Genomic DNA, 15283 nt, shown 5'->3' on the forward strand with positions numbered 1-15283 from the left:
CGACGCCAAGGCGGGTGTCTGCCCGGCTGGAACCGAAGGGCCGAGCGGGTGTCTGCCCGGCTGGAACCGAAGGGCCGAGCGGGTGGTCCGTTCGGCCAGGATAAGGGCGAGGATACAAAGGTTAGCCGAACGGCCTATTCGTTCGGCTCGGGATATGGGATGTCAGCAAAGGCATGCCTAATGATTATGCCGTACACAAGATTTCACGATAGAGGATCTAGCCGTCACATCATGGAGAGGTTGATACAGTAGCGGTATGGCCTTATGGATGCCCTTCTGACAGACCCATACCTGGGCATGGTCGAAAGCAGGTGATTGCTTTGATTGGCGTGCCCAGGCACCTTCGAGAGGTCTATATAAGGTCTCCATTTCTTCACCGGAGGTACACGAGTCTTCTGTTTCTAAGCCACCTCTTTGTTATTCCTCGCCTGACTTGAGCGTCGGAGGGCCGTCGCCGGGGCACCCCTCCCGGCTCGGTTTTGTTGCAGGTTCGCCGGAGCACTCGAGGATCTAGCAGGGAGCGCCACATCCCCAGCGTTCGTTGACCCCTGGTTCGGACAGGATCAAATTGGCGCCGTCTGTGGGAACGCTCCTGCATCCGAACAGGAACGATGGACGAGGCTGGACGACAACACATGGTGGCGCTTTCAACAGAAGAACTCGACGCTCTGGTCGAGATGAGGGCCGCCAAACTTGTGGAGCAAAAACAAAAAGCATCAGCCGAGCGGTCGGAGCAACAAGCAACATCTGCGTCGGGTGGCCGAGCGGAAGCACCTCAAGCCACCGTCGCATTCCATCGGGCCTTATTCCGCACCCCTGAAGCCGTACCAGCTCGGAGAGATAGAGGATCTTCTTCCGACGAAATGCCTAGGCGAGACGACAGAAAGGGGAAAGCTCCCCGAGCGGACTCATCTCCCGAGCGGATCAATCGCCAATTTTCGGAGGCTATTCTACGAGACCCTCTGCCCAAGCACTACGTGCCTCCGACGATCGACGAGTACAATGGAACAACAGACCCGGATGATCATCTGGGTAAGTTCGATAACACAGTTACACTCCATCAATATACAGATGGAGTAAAGTGCCGAGTCTTTCTTACCACTCTCTCGGGATCGGCTCAACGGTGGTTTCGGAGGCTGCCGGACGGATCCATCACTAGCTTCAAGGACTTCCGAACGGCCTTCCTCCACCACTTCGCCAGCAGTCGGCGTTATCAGAAGACAAGTGTCAGCTTGTTCGCCATCAAGCAAGAGCCGAGAGAATCGCTTCGAGCTTACATCCAGCGATTCAACCAAGTGGCGATGGATATTCCAACGGCCACATCGGAGACGATGATGAATGCCTTCATGCAAGGCCTTGTGGATGGGGACTTCTTCCGGTCGCTCATCCGAAAGCCGCCCAAAGATTATGATCATATGCTGCATCGGGCCAACGAGTACATTAACGTGGAAGAAGCGCAAGCCGCCCGGAAAAAGGAAACTCCAACCGAGCGGGCACCTATTCAGGCCGAACGGAAACAGCACGCCGCTCATCAACCGCCGAGGGGACCAAGGGCCGAAGCAATCCGCTCCCCTCGTGTAAGGTCCCAAGTACAAGAAGTAGCTGCCGCTCGAAGCAAGCCAAAGAAGAAATGGACCCCTATGTTTTGCTCCTTCCACCGGACGGATACGCACAACACAAGGGATTGTCGAAGTCTTCCCTTGGTGGCTAATCCCGTTCCCAGGAAGGCCGAGCGACGGTCTCCTTCCATCGACAGGAGGCAAAGGACCCATGAAGCCGACCGGACCCGCACCGAGAGGCGACATCAACAGACGCCCGATCGGCATCGATCTCCAAGGCAGGAGAATCGCCGAGCGTCAAGAGAACGATCCCGGCCGTTTGCTCGGGAAGAGGAAAATAGAAGCAATACTTCCCGAGGCGAGATCAACGTTATTGCTGGTGGGCCGACCGGAGGAGACTCCAACCGAGCCAGAAAGGCGGGCGTCCGGCAGCTACAGATCCACGCAGTCGGTTGTAGCCAAGAGCGGGCAAGTGGACCGGAAATCACTTTCGGGCCCGGAGACTTAGAAGGAGTAGAAGTGCCCCACGACGACGCTCTGCTCATTAAAGCGGTAATAGCAAATTACACTATTCACCGCATATTTGTTGACACAGGGAGCTCGGTCAACATTATATTCAAGAAGGCGTTCGATCAGCTGCAAATTGATCGAGCCGCTCTACGGGTTCACGGGTAACGAAGTGCAGCCGGTCGGACAGATCCGGTTGGCTACCTCACTGGGAGAAGAGCCGCTCAGGAGGACCAGGACAATAAACTTCGTGGTGGTCGACTCTCCTTCGTCCTACAACGTCATTTTGGGACGACCGGCGCTCAGCGAATTCCGAGCAGTCGTCTCAACCTTCCATCAGAAGATCAAGTTCCCCGTGGACGACAAAGTAGGAGAAGTACGTGGAGATCAGCTAGCAGCTCGGCGGTGCTATATAGAGATGATCCGAGCAGAAGCCTGTTCCGCTCGGAAGGCGCCCCGGATCGAAGTACACGCCATAACCGAAAAACCTCCTGCTTTAATTTATGATGAAAAGGAGGAGGTTCAGATCCATCCGACCCGATCGGAGGCCACGACTTTTATCGCCTCTGATCTGGAGGAGGAGCAGAAGGAGGAACTGATCCAATGCCTACAACGAAATCATGATGTCTTCGTCTGGTCGACACATGAGTTTCCTGGAATTTCGCCGAGCATAGCGCAGCATGAGTTGCATGTCCGACCGGACGCTCGGCCAGTGAAGCAGAGAAAAAGAGATTTCAGTGTCGAGCAGAATGCCATCATCCGGGCGGAAGTAGAGAAACTTCTGGAAGCCGGCCACATACGCGAGGTGCAGTTCCCGAGCTGGCTGGCTAACGTAGTATTAGTCTCCAAGCCGGGCGGCAAGTGGAGAGTCTGCATCGACTTTCGGGACTTAAACAAAGCATGCCCCAAAGATTTTTATCCCCTGCCCCGGATAGATCAGCTGGTGGACTCTACGGCCGGCTGCGAGTTAATATGTATGCTCGACGCCTACCAAGGCTATCATCAAGTGCCGCTCGCCCGTGAAGATCAAGAAAAAGTTAGCTTTGTGACTGCCGACGGCACATATTGCTACAATGTGATGCCGTTCGGATTGAAGAATGCCGGGGCCACCTATCAACGCTTGATGAACAAAGTGTTCAGGGAGCAGATCGGGCGGAATCTGGAAGTCTATGTGGACGACATTCTTATCAAATCAGTCCGAGCGGCCGATCTCTTCAAGGACATGGAAGAAACCTTCCGAACGCTACGCAAATATGGAGTCAAGCTAAATCCCCAGAAGTGCCTGTTCGGAGCAAAAGGAGGGCGTTTCTTGGGGTACATAGTGACCGAGCGGGGAATTGAAGCAAATCCCAGCAAAGTGAAAGCTCTACAAGACATGCCGCCTCCCAGAAATACAAGGGAAGTGCAGCGGTTGACCGGTCGGATAACTGCTTTGTCCAGATTCATCTCCAAAACCGCCGACCGGAGCCTACCATTCTTCAAGATCCTGCGCAAGGCTACTAAGTTCCAGTGGGATGAAGAATGTGACCGAGCGTTCGGAGAATTGAAAACATATCTCAATTCTCTGCCTGTACTTGCCAAGCCGATCGGGGGTGAGTCACTTTATATTTATCTGTCGTCAACTGAGCATGCTGTAGGCTCAGCACTTGTGAGGGCGAGCGGCGAAGAGCAGCCGGTGTATTTTCTGAGCCACATTTTAAAAGATGCTGAATCTCGTTACACCGGGCTCGAGAAGTTGGCCTTTGCTTTGGTTCTAGCCGCTCGGCGCCTTCGACCATATTTCTTGGCTCACACCATCATTGTCCGGACGAACAGCCCACTAGGAAGAGTGCTGTTGAATCCAGAAGCGTCCGGACGGCTCATCAAATGGACGACAGAACTAAGTGAATTTGACATCCAATACCAGCCCCGCTCGGCGATCAAAGCGCAATCCTTGGCTGATTTTGTGATCGAAGTGCAAAAGCCGGAGCCGGAAGCTCTGTGGAGAATATATGTGGATGGGTCTTCCACTCGGCTCGGAAGTGGGATTGGAATATTGCTGCTCTCGCCTCAAGAAGAAAAGATGCACTTATCCGTCCGGCTGGATTACAAAGCTACCAACAATGAAGCAGAGTATGAGGCCCTCATAGCCGGATTACAAGCCGACGGCATGTGGGAGCCAGTCGGGTCGTGATCACTCAGATTCCCAGCTTGCAGCTCAGCAACTCATGGGCGCTTTGAGGCCTTTGAAAAACTCAAAGCTAATTTCCGCGAGGTTCTTATTCAGAAGATTCCCCGAACGGAGAACCAAGCAGCCGATGAGTTGGCCAAACTAGCAAGTTCTATAACGCCGGTCATTATCCCGAGGCCAATTGAACAAGTATCTTTGGTGGCACATGTTGACCGGATGGAAGGCCTCATGTTTTCGGACGACTGGAGGACACCCATCATGGAGTTTTTGCGCTCGGGCACCACTCCTGCCGATCGGGATGAAGCCCAGCTGCTCAGGAGGAGGGCCGGTCGGTTCACACTCATCGGCGATTAGCTCTACAGGAAGGCTTTCTCTCGCCCGCTGTTGAAGTGTGTGAGCTCGGAAGACTCGGCTTACATCCTCCAAGAGGTACATCAAGGATCGTGCGGAGGACATCCGGGCGGACGATCACTAGCCAAGAAGATTTTGCTAGCTGGATACTTTTGGCCGACCTTACAAATGGACGCCGCTCGGACAGTATCTACGTGCCTTTCATGCCAGAAGTATCACAACTTCTCGCACCGACCGGCAGAGGAGATGAAGACATCAGCCGTTTCATGTCCGTTCGATCAATGGGGAATGGATATTGTGGGTCCATTTCCGATGGCGACCGGGCAGAGGAAATTTTTGCTGGTGGCGGTCGATTATTTTTCCAAGTGGGTGGAGGCCGAGCCACTAGCCAGGATCACTGAACAGATGGTCAAAAAATTCATCTGGCAACACATCATCTGTAGGTTCGGTATCCCTCGCCGATTGGTTTCCGACAATGGGTGGCAATTCACAGGGAAAGTGCTAGAAGAGTGGTGCAAAAGCTACGGCATCGAGCAACACTTTACATCCGTGGCTTACCCCCAAAGCAACGGTCAAGCTGAAGTAGCCAATCGGGAAATTCTCCGTATTCTGCGCGCTCGGCTCGACCACTTGGGAGGAAGTTGGCCAGATGAAGTGCCGGGCGTTTTATGGGCCATCCGGACGACTCCTAAGGAAGCAACGGGCGTCACACCTTTTCATCTGGTGTACGGCGGCGAAGCAGTCATTCCGGTTGAAGTCGGCGTCGAGTCCGTCCGGGTCCAATGTTACGATGGAAGCAACGCCGAGCGGAGGAACATGGAGCTGGATTTGGTTGATGAGGAGCGGGCCAAGGCAGCCGTACGGCTGATGGCGTACCGTCAACGGATGAAGCAAAACTACAACCGGCGCGTCATTCCCCGATCCTTCCAGGTCGGCGACCTCGTCTGGAAGAAAATCAAGCCGGTCGGCGACGTTGGCAAGCTTGAAGCTCCGTGGGCAGGTCCCTTCAAAATCATCGAAAAGCTCCGCTCAGGCGCGTATTATTTGGAGGACGAGGACGGTCGGCAGCTAGATAGGCCGTGGAGCGCAAATCACCTCCAGCCTTACCGGGCGGGATGAAAGGTGTGCCAATGTAAATCATCCTGTATACTTTTTTCGACTGAATGCTTGAAATGCAGAAACGAAAAATCTAGAGAATAAATATAAGGCATCGTCAAGAAAGATCGAAGGCCCCGTACCGTTCGGACGGAGGTAAATTATCCGAGCCAAAATGCTCAATGCTGAAGACCCCGTGCCGTTCGGCCGGGCGTACGATACCCAAGCATCGACACAAAAACCGAAGGCCACGTGCGGGAAGCAAAGTGGTGTAATATGGAGCTAATTCTGTATATTTTAAGCTGCGCCGAACGGAAGCGTTAAAATTAGCTTTAATCTTAGCCCAGACGTTAAATCAGAGCGTGGCCGCCGCTATAAATAACCGCGTCGAGCACCGACGCGTTAAAGATCGCGAGACGAGCCGGCGCCTATAAACGCCCGAGCGGAAGACCCAAGGCCCTGGTAGAATCGAAGCCCGCCGTGCTCGATGCCGCGCGCGCCGAGCACGAGCGTTAAAGATCGAGAGACGAGCCGCCTATAAACGTCCGAGCGGAAGACGGACGAGCCCGTCGTTAAAATCGAGAGCCGCGCCGACCGCCTATAAATACCGCGCCGTCGAGCACCGGCGTTAAAGATCGAGAGCCGCGCCTAACGGCCCGAGCGGAAGACCGACGAGCCCCGTCGTTAAAAATCGAGGGCCGCGCCGACATAAATAACCGCGCCGTCGAGCACCGACGTTAAAGATCGAGACGAGCCGGCGTCTATAAAGCGTCCGAAGACCGACGAGCCCCGTCGTTAAAAATCGAGAGCCGCACCGACCGGCTATAAATCCGCGCCGCCGAGCACCGGCGTTAAAGATCGAGAGAGCCGCGCTATAAACGAGCGGAAGACCGACGAGCCCGTCGTTAAAAATCGAGCCGCACCGACCGGCTATAAATAACCGCGTCGTCGAGCACCGATAAAGATCGAGAGACGAGGCGGCGTCTATAAACGTCCCCGAGCGGAAGACCGACGAGCCCCGTCGTTAAAAGAGAGCCGCACCGACCGGCTATAAATAACCGTGCCGTCGAGCACCGACGTTAAAGATCGAGAGCCGCGCCTATAAACGTCCGAGCGGAAGACCGACGAGCCCCGTCGTTAAAATCGAGAGCCGCGCCGAGGCTATAAATAACCGCGCCGTCGAGCACCGACGTTAAAGATCGAGACGAGCCGGCGTCTATAAACGCCCGGAAGACCGACGAGCCCGTCGTTAAAATCGAGAGCCGCGCCGACTAAATAACCGCGCCGTCGAGCACCGACGTTAAAGATCGAGAGACGAGCGGCGTCTATAAACCGTCCGGGCGGAAGACCGACGAGCCCCGCGTTAAAATCGAGAGCCGCACCGACCGCTATAATGCCGAGCACCGCGTTAAAGATCGAGACGAGCCGGCGTCTATAAACGTCCGAGCGGAAGACCGTCGAGCTCCAAATCGAGAGCCGCGCCGACCGACTATAAATAACCGCGCGTCGAGCACCGACGCGTTAAAGATCGAGAGAGCGCCTATAAACGCCCGAAGCGGAAGACCGACGAGCCCGTCGTTAAAATCGAGAGCGCCGACCGCTATAAATAACGCCGCCGAGCACCGACGTTAAAGATCGAGAGACGAGCCGCGCCTATAAACGCGTCCGAGCGAAGACCGACGAGCCCGTCGTTAAAATCGAGAGCCGACCGCTATAAATAAGCGCCCGAGCACCGTTAAAGATCGAGACGAGCCGCCTATAAACGTCCGAGCGGAAGACCCGTCGTTAAAATCGAGAGACCGCTATAAATAACCGCGCCGCTCGAGCACCGAGCGTTAAAGATCGAGACGAGCCGGCCTATAAACGCCCGAAGCGGAAGACCGAAGCCCCGTTAAAATCGAGAGCAGCACCGACGATCGAGAGACGAACCGCTATAAATAACCGCGCCGTCGAGCACCGGCGTTAAAGATCGAGAGCCGCGCCTATAAGCGAGCGGAAGACCGACGAGCCCCGTCGTTAAAATCGAGAGCCGCGCCGACCGCTATAAATAACCGCGCCATCGAGCACCGACGTTAAAGATCGAGGCCGGCGTCTATAAACGTCCGAGCGGAAGACCGACGAGCCCCGCCGTTAAAATCGAGAGCCGCGCCGAAGACCGACGAGCACCGGCGTTAAAGATCGAGAGACGAGCCGCGTCTATAAACCCGAGCCGACGACCCCGTCGTTAAAAATCGAGAGCCGCACCGACCGGCTATAAATAACCGCGCCGTCGAGCACCGACGTTAAAGATCGAGAGACGAGCCGCGTCTATAAACGTCCGAGACCGACGAGCCCGCCGTTAAAATCGAGAGCCGGCCAGGAGTACGTTCTCCAAGCTAGGTGAAAAGGGCATATGGATTATCCGAACCAAGCGCCCGAATAGTAAAGGCCTCCCAGCCGATTGGATTCGCAATCAAATGACCCGTGCCGTTCGGCCGGGCACAAAGGCTGTCCAAGCGCTAGATAAGTTATGAAGGCCAAGGTCGCTCGACCTGGTAAGGAGTTAGCCTTGAAGGCCGACGAGCCCCGTCGTTAAAAATCGAGAGCCGCGCCGACCGGCTATAAATAACCGCACCGTCGAGCACCGACGTTAAAGATCGAGAGACGAGCCGGCGTCTATAAACGTCCGAGCGGAAGACCGACGAGCCCCGTCGTTAAAAATCGAGAGCCGCGCCGACCGGCTATAAATAACCGCGCCGTCGAGCACCGACGTTAAAGATCGAGAGACGAGCCGGCGTCTATAAACGTCCGAGCAGAAGACCGACGAGCCCCGTCGTTAAAAATCGAGAGCCGCGCCGACCGGCTATAAATAACCGCGCCGTCGAGCACCGACGTTAAAGATCGAGAGACGCGCCTATAAACCGTCCGGGCGGAAGACCGACGAGCCCCGCTCGTTAAAATCGAGCCGCGGCCGACCGCTATAAATAACCGCCGTCGAGCACCGGACGTTAAAGATCGAGAGACGAGCCGGCTATAAACGCCCGAGCGGAAGACCGACGAGCCCCGTCGTTAAAAATCGAGAGCCGACGGCTATAATAACCGCGCCGTCGAGCACCGACGTTAAAGATCGAGAGACGCGCCAAACGCCCGAGCGGAAGACCGACGAGCCCCGTCGTTAAAATCGAGAGCCGCGCCGACCGGCTATAAATAACCTCGCCGAGCACCGACGTTAAAGATCGAGACGAGCCGGCGTCTGTTCCGAGCGGAAGACCGACGAGCCCGTCGTTAAAATCGAGAGCCGCGCCGCTATAAATAACCGCGCCGTCGAGCACCGACGCGTTAAAGATCGAGACGAGCCGGCGTCTATAAACGTCCGAGCGGAAGACCGACGAGCCCGCCGTTAAAATCGAGAGCGCCGACCGCTATAAATAACGCCGTCGAGCACCGGCAAAGATCGAGAGACGAGCGGGCGTCTATAAACGTCCGAGCGGAAGACCGACGAGCCCCGTCGTTAAAATCGAGACCGACCGGCTATAATAACCGCGCGCCGAGCACCGACGTTAAAGATCGAGACGAGCCGGCGTCTATAAACGTCCGAGCGGAAGACCGACGAGCTCTAAAATCGAGAGCCGCGCCGACCGGCTATAAATAACCGCCGCCGAGCACCGACGTAAAGATCGAGACGAGCCGCGCCTATAAACGTCCGAAGCGGAAGACCGACGAGCCCGTCGTTAAAAATCGAGACGCGCCGACCGGCTATAAATAACCGCGCCGAGCACCGACGTTAAAGATCGAGAGACGAGCCGCGCCTATAAACGTCCGGCGGAAGACCGACGAGCCCGCCGTTAAAATCGAGAGCCGCGCCGACCGGCTATAAATACGCCGTCGAGCACCGACGTTAAAGATCGAGAGACGAGCCGGCGTCTATAAACGTCCGAGGAAGACCGACGAGCCCGTCGTTAAAATCGAGAGCCGCGCCGACCGCTATAAATAACCGAGCACCGGCGTTAAAGATCGAGAGACGAGCCGGCGTATACGTCCAAGCGGAAGACCGACGAGCCCGCGTTAAAATCGAGGCCGACCGCTATAAATAACCGCCGTCGAGCACCGACGCGTTAAAGATCGAGACGAGGCGGCTATAATCGCCCGAGCGGAAGACCGACGAGCCCCGTCGTTAAAAATCGAGAGCCGCGCCGACCGGCTATAAATATCCGCGCCGTCGAGCACCGACGTTAAAGATCGAGAGACGAGCCGGCGTCTATAAACGTCCGAGCGGAAGACCGACGAGCCCCGTCGTTAAAAATCGAGAGCCGCGCCGACCGGCTATAAATAACCGCGCCGTCGAGCACCGACGTTAAAGATCGACGGCCGCCCCCGCGTCTATAAACGTCCGAGCGGAAGACCGACGAGCCCCGTCGTTAAAAATCGAGAGCCGCGCCGACCGGCTATAAATAACCGCACCGTCGAGCACCGACGTTAAAGATCGAGAGACGAGCCGGCGTCTATAAACGTCCGAGCGGAAGACCGACGAGCCCCGTCGTTAAAAATCGAGAGCCGCGCCGACCGGCTATAAATAACCGCGCCGTCGAGCACCGACGTTAAAGATCGAGAGACGAGCCGGCGTCTATAAACGTCCGAGCGGAAGACCGATGAGCCCCGTCGTTAAAAATCGAGAGCGGGTACGACCGGCTATAAATAACCGCGCCGTCGAGCACCGACGTTAAAGATCGAGAGACGAGCCGGCGTCTATAAACGTCCGAGCGGAAGACCGACGAGCCCCGTCGTTAAAAATCGAGAGCCGCGCCGACCGGCTATAAATAACCGCGCCGTCGAGCACCGACGTTAAAGATCGAGAGACGAGCCGGCGTCTATAAACGTCCGAGCGGAAGACCGACGAGCCCCGTCGTTAAAAATCGAGAGCCGCGCCGACCGGCTATAAATAACCGCGCCGTCGAGCACCGACGTTAAAGATCGAGAGACGAGCCGGCGTCTATAAACGTCCGAGCAGAAGACCGACGAGCCCCGTCGTTAAAAATCGAGAGCCGCGCCGACCGGCTATAAAAAACCGCGCCGTCGAGCACCGACGTTAAAGATCGAGAGACGAGCCGGCGTCTATAAACGTCCGAGCGGAAGACCGACGAGCCCCGTCGTTAAAAATCGAGAGCCGCGCCGACCGGCTATAAATAACCGCGCCGTCGAGCTCCGTCGTTAAAGATCGAACGAGCCGGCGCCTATAAACGTCCGAAGGAAGACCGACGAGCCCCGCCGTTAAAATCGAGAGCGCGCCGACCTATAAATAACCGCGCCGTCGAGCACCGACGTTAAAGATCGAGAGACGAGCCGCGCCTATAAACGCGTCCGGCGGAAGACCGACGAGCCCGCCGTTAAAATCGAGAGCCGCCGACCGCTATAAATAACCGCGTCGAGCACCGACGTTAAAGATCGAGAGACGAGCCGGCGTCTATAAACGCCCGAGCGGAAGACCGACGAGCCCCGTCGTTAAAGCCACGCCGACCGGCTATAAATAACCGCGCCGTCGAGCACCGACGTTAAAGATCGAGAGACGAGCCGGCGTCTATAAACGTCCGAACGGAAGACCGACGAGCCCCGTCGTTAAAAATCGAGAGCCGCGCCGACCGGCTATAAATATCCGCGTCGTCGAGCACCGACATTAAAGATCGAGAGACGAGCCGGCATCTATAAACGTCCGAGCGGAAAGCCGACGAGCCCCGTCGGCAAAAATCGAGCGCCGCGCCGACCGGCTATAAATAACCGCGCCGTCGAGCACAAAGATCGAGAGACGAGCCGGCGTCTATAAACGCCCGAGCGGAAGACCGACGAGCCCCGTCGTTAAACGAGAGCCGCGCCGACCGGCTATAAATAACCGCGCCGAGCACCGACGCGTTAAAGATCGAGACGAGCGCGCCTATAAACGTCCGAAGGAAGACCGACGAGCCCCGCTCGTTAAAAATCGAGAGCCGACCCGACCGGCTATAAATAACCGCGCCGTCGAGCACCGACGTTAAAGATCGAGAGACGAGCCGGCGTCTATAAACGTCCGAGCGCCGACGAGCCCGCCGTTAAAATCGAGAGCAGCGCCGACCGGCTATAAATAACCGCGTCGAGCACCGACGTTAAAGATCGAGAGACGAGCCGCGTCTATAAACGCGCGGAAGACCGACGAGCCCGTCGTTAAAATCGAGAGCCGCGCCGACTATAATAAGCCCGCCGAGCACCGACGTTAAAGATCGAGAGACGAGCCGCGTCTATAAACGCCCGAGCGGAAGACCGACGAGCCCCGTCGTAAATCGAGAGCCGCGCCGACCGGCTATAATAACCGCGCCGTCGAGCACCGACGTTAAAGATCGAGAGACGAGCCGCGTCTATAAACGTCCGGGCGGAAGACCGACGAGCCCCGTCGTTAAAATCGAGAGCCGCGCCGACCGCTATAAATAACCGACGAGCACCGGCGTTAAAGATCGAGAGACGAGCCGGCGCCTATAAACGTCCGAGCGGAAGACCGACGAGCCCCGTCGTTAAAAATCGAGAGCCGCGCCGACCTAACCGCGCCGTCGAGCACCGACGTTAAAGATCGAGAGACGAGCCGGCAAACGTCCGAGCGGAAGACCGACGAGCCCCGTCGTTAAAAATCGAGAGCCGCGCCGACCGGCTATAAATAACCGCGCCGAGCACCGACGTTAAAGATCGAGAGACGAGCCGCGCCTATAAACGCCCGAAGCGGAAGACCGACGAGCTAAAATCGAGCGCTAACCGCTACCGCGAGCACCGAAAAGATCGAGACGAGCCGGCCTATAAACGCCCGGGAAGACCGACGAGCCCGTCGTTAAAATCGAGCCGGCCGACCGCTATAATAACCGCGCTGCCGAGCACCGACGTTAAAGATCGAGACGAGCCGCGCCTATAAACGCCCGAAGGAAGACCGACGAGCCCCGCGTTAAAATCGAGCCGCCGACCGCTATAATAATAGATCGAGGACGCGCGGAAGACCGACGAGCCCTAAAATCGAGACGACCGCAAGACGCGAAGATCGAGACGAGCCGCGTCTATAAACGCCCGAAGGAAGACCGACGAGCCCTGCGTTAAAATCGAGAGCCGCTACCGACCGCTATAATAACGCCGAGCACCGACGTAAAGATCGAGACGAGCCGCCTATAAACGCCCGAAGGAAGACCGACGAGCCCTGGCCGTTAAAATCGAGAGCCGCCCGACCGGCTATAAACCGCGCCGCCGAGCACCGACGCTAAAGATCGAGACGAGCCGCGCCTATAAACGCCCGAAGGAAGACCGACGAGCCCCGTTAAAATCGAGAGCCGCGCCGACCGGCTATAAATATCGAGCACCGGCGTTAAAGATCGAGAGACGAGCCGCGTCTATAAACGTCCGAGGCGCCGACGAGCCCGTCGTTAAAAATCGAGAGCCGCGCCGACCGGCTATAATAACCGCGCCGAGCACCGACGTTAAAGATCGAGAGACGAGCCGCGTCTATAAACGTCCGAGGAAGACCGACGAGCCCCGCGTTAAAATCGAGAGCCGCGCCGACCGGCTATAAATAACCGCGCCGCGAGCACCGACGTTAAAGATCGAGAGACGAGCCGGCGTCTATAAACGTCCGATCGGAAGACCGACGAGCCCCGTCGTTTAAAATCGAGAGCCGCGCCGACCGGCTATAAATAACCGCGCCGTCGAGCACCGACGTTAAAGATCGAGAGACGGCGTCTATAAACGTCCGAGCGGAAGACCGACGAGCCCCGTCGTTAAAAATCGAGAGCCGCGCCGACCGGCTATAAATAACCGCGCCGTCGAGCACCGACGTTAAAGATCGAGAGACGAGCCGGCGTCTATAAACGTCCGAGCGGAAGACCGACGAGCCCCGTCGTTAAAAATCGAGAGCCGCGCCGACCGGCTATAAATAACCGCGCCGTCGAGCACCGACGTTAAAGATCGAGAGACGAGCCGGCGTCTATAAACGTCCGAGCGGAAGACCGACGAGCCCCGTCGTTAAAAATCGAGAGCCGCGCCGACCGGCTATAAATAACCGCGCCGTCGAGCACCGACGTTAAAGATCGAGAGACGAGCCGGCGTCTATAAACGTCCGAGCGGAAGACCGACGAGCCCCGTCGTTAAAAATCGAGAGCCGCGCCGACCGGCTATAAATAACCGCGCCGTCGAGCACCGACGTTAAAGATCGAGAGACGAGCCGGCGTCTATAAACGTCCGAGCGGAAGACCGACGAGCCCCGTCGTTAAAAATCGAGAGCCGCGCCGACCGGCTATAAATAACCGCGCCGTCGAGCACCGACGTTAAAGATCGAGAGACGAGCCGGCGTCTATAAACGTCCGAGCGGAAGACCGACGAGCCCCGTCGTTAAAATTCGAGAGCCGCGCCGACCGGCTATAAATAACCGCGTCGAGCACCGACGTTAAAGATCGAGAGACGAGCCGGCGTATAAACGTCCGAGCGGAAGACCGACGAGCCCCGCCGTTAAAATCGAGAGCCGCGCCGACCGGCTATAAATAACCGCGCCGAGCACCGACGTTAAAGATCGAGAGACGAGCCGCGTCTATAAACGTCCGAGCGGAAGACCGACGAGCCCCGTCGTTAAAATCGAGAGCCGCGCCGACCGGCTATAAATACGCCGTCGAGCACCGACGTTAAAGATCGAGAGACGAGCGGCCGCCTATAAACGTCCGAAGGAAGACCGACGAGCCCCGCTCGTTAAAATCGAGAGCCGCGCCGACCGCTATAATAACCGCGCCGTCGAGCACCGACGTTAAAGATCGAGACGAGCCGGCGTCTATAACGCCGAGCGGAAGACCGACGAGCCCGTCGTTAAAATCGAGAGCCGCGCCGACCGGCTATAAATACGCCGTCGAGCACCGACGTTAAAGATCGAGAGACGACGTCTATAAACGCCCGAGCGGAAGACCGACGAGCCCCGTCGTTAAAATCGAGAGCCGCGCCGACCGCTATAAATAACCGCGCCGTCGAGCACCGGCGTTAAAGATCGAGAGACGAGCCGCGTCTATAAACGCGCGCGGAAGACCGACGAGCCCGTCGTTAAAATCGAGAGCCGACCGCTATAATAACCGCCGCCGAGCACCGGCGTTAAAGATCGAGAGACGAGCCGGCGTCTATAACGCCCGAGCGGAAGACCGACGAGCCCGTCGTTAAAATCGAGAGCCGCGCCGACGGCTATAAATAACCGCGCCGCCGAGCACCGACGCGTTAAAGATCGAGAGACGAGCCGGCGTATAAACGTCCGAGCGGAAGACCGACGAGCCCCGCCGTTAAAATCGAGAGCCGCGCCGACCGCTATAAATCGCGCCGTCGAGCACCGACGTTAAAGATCGAGAGACGCCGGCGTCTATAAACGTCCGAGCGGAAGACCGACGAGCCCCGTCGTTAAGAGCCGAGCCGACCGGCTATAAATAACCGCGCCGTCGAGCACCGGCGTTAAAGATCGAGACGAGCCGGCCTATAAACGCCCGAAGAGCCGACGAGCCCCGTCGTTAAAAATCGAGAGCCGCGCCGACCGGCTATAAATAACCGCGCCGTCGAGCACCGACGTTAAAGATCGAGAGACGAGCCGGCGTCTATAAAC

Source organism: Zingiber officinale, chromosome 6A (genome assembly GCF_018446385.1).
Source record: "Zingiber officinale cultivar Zhangliang chromosome 6A, Zo_v1.1, whole genome shotgun sequence".
Classification (NCBI taxonomy): domain Eukaryota; kingdom Viridiplantae; phylum Streptophyta; class Magnoliopsida; order Zingiberales; family Zingiberaceae; genus Zingiber; species Zingiber officinale.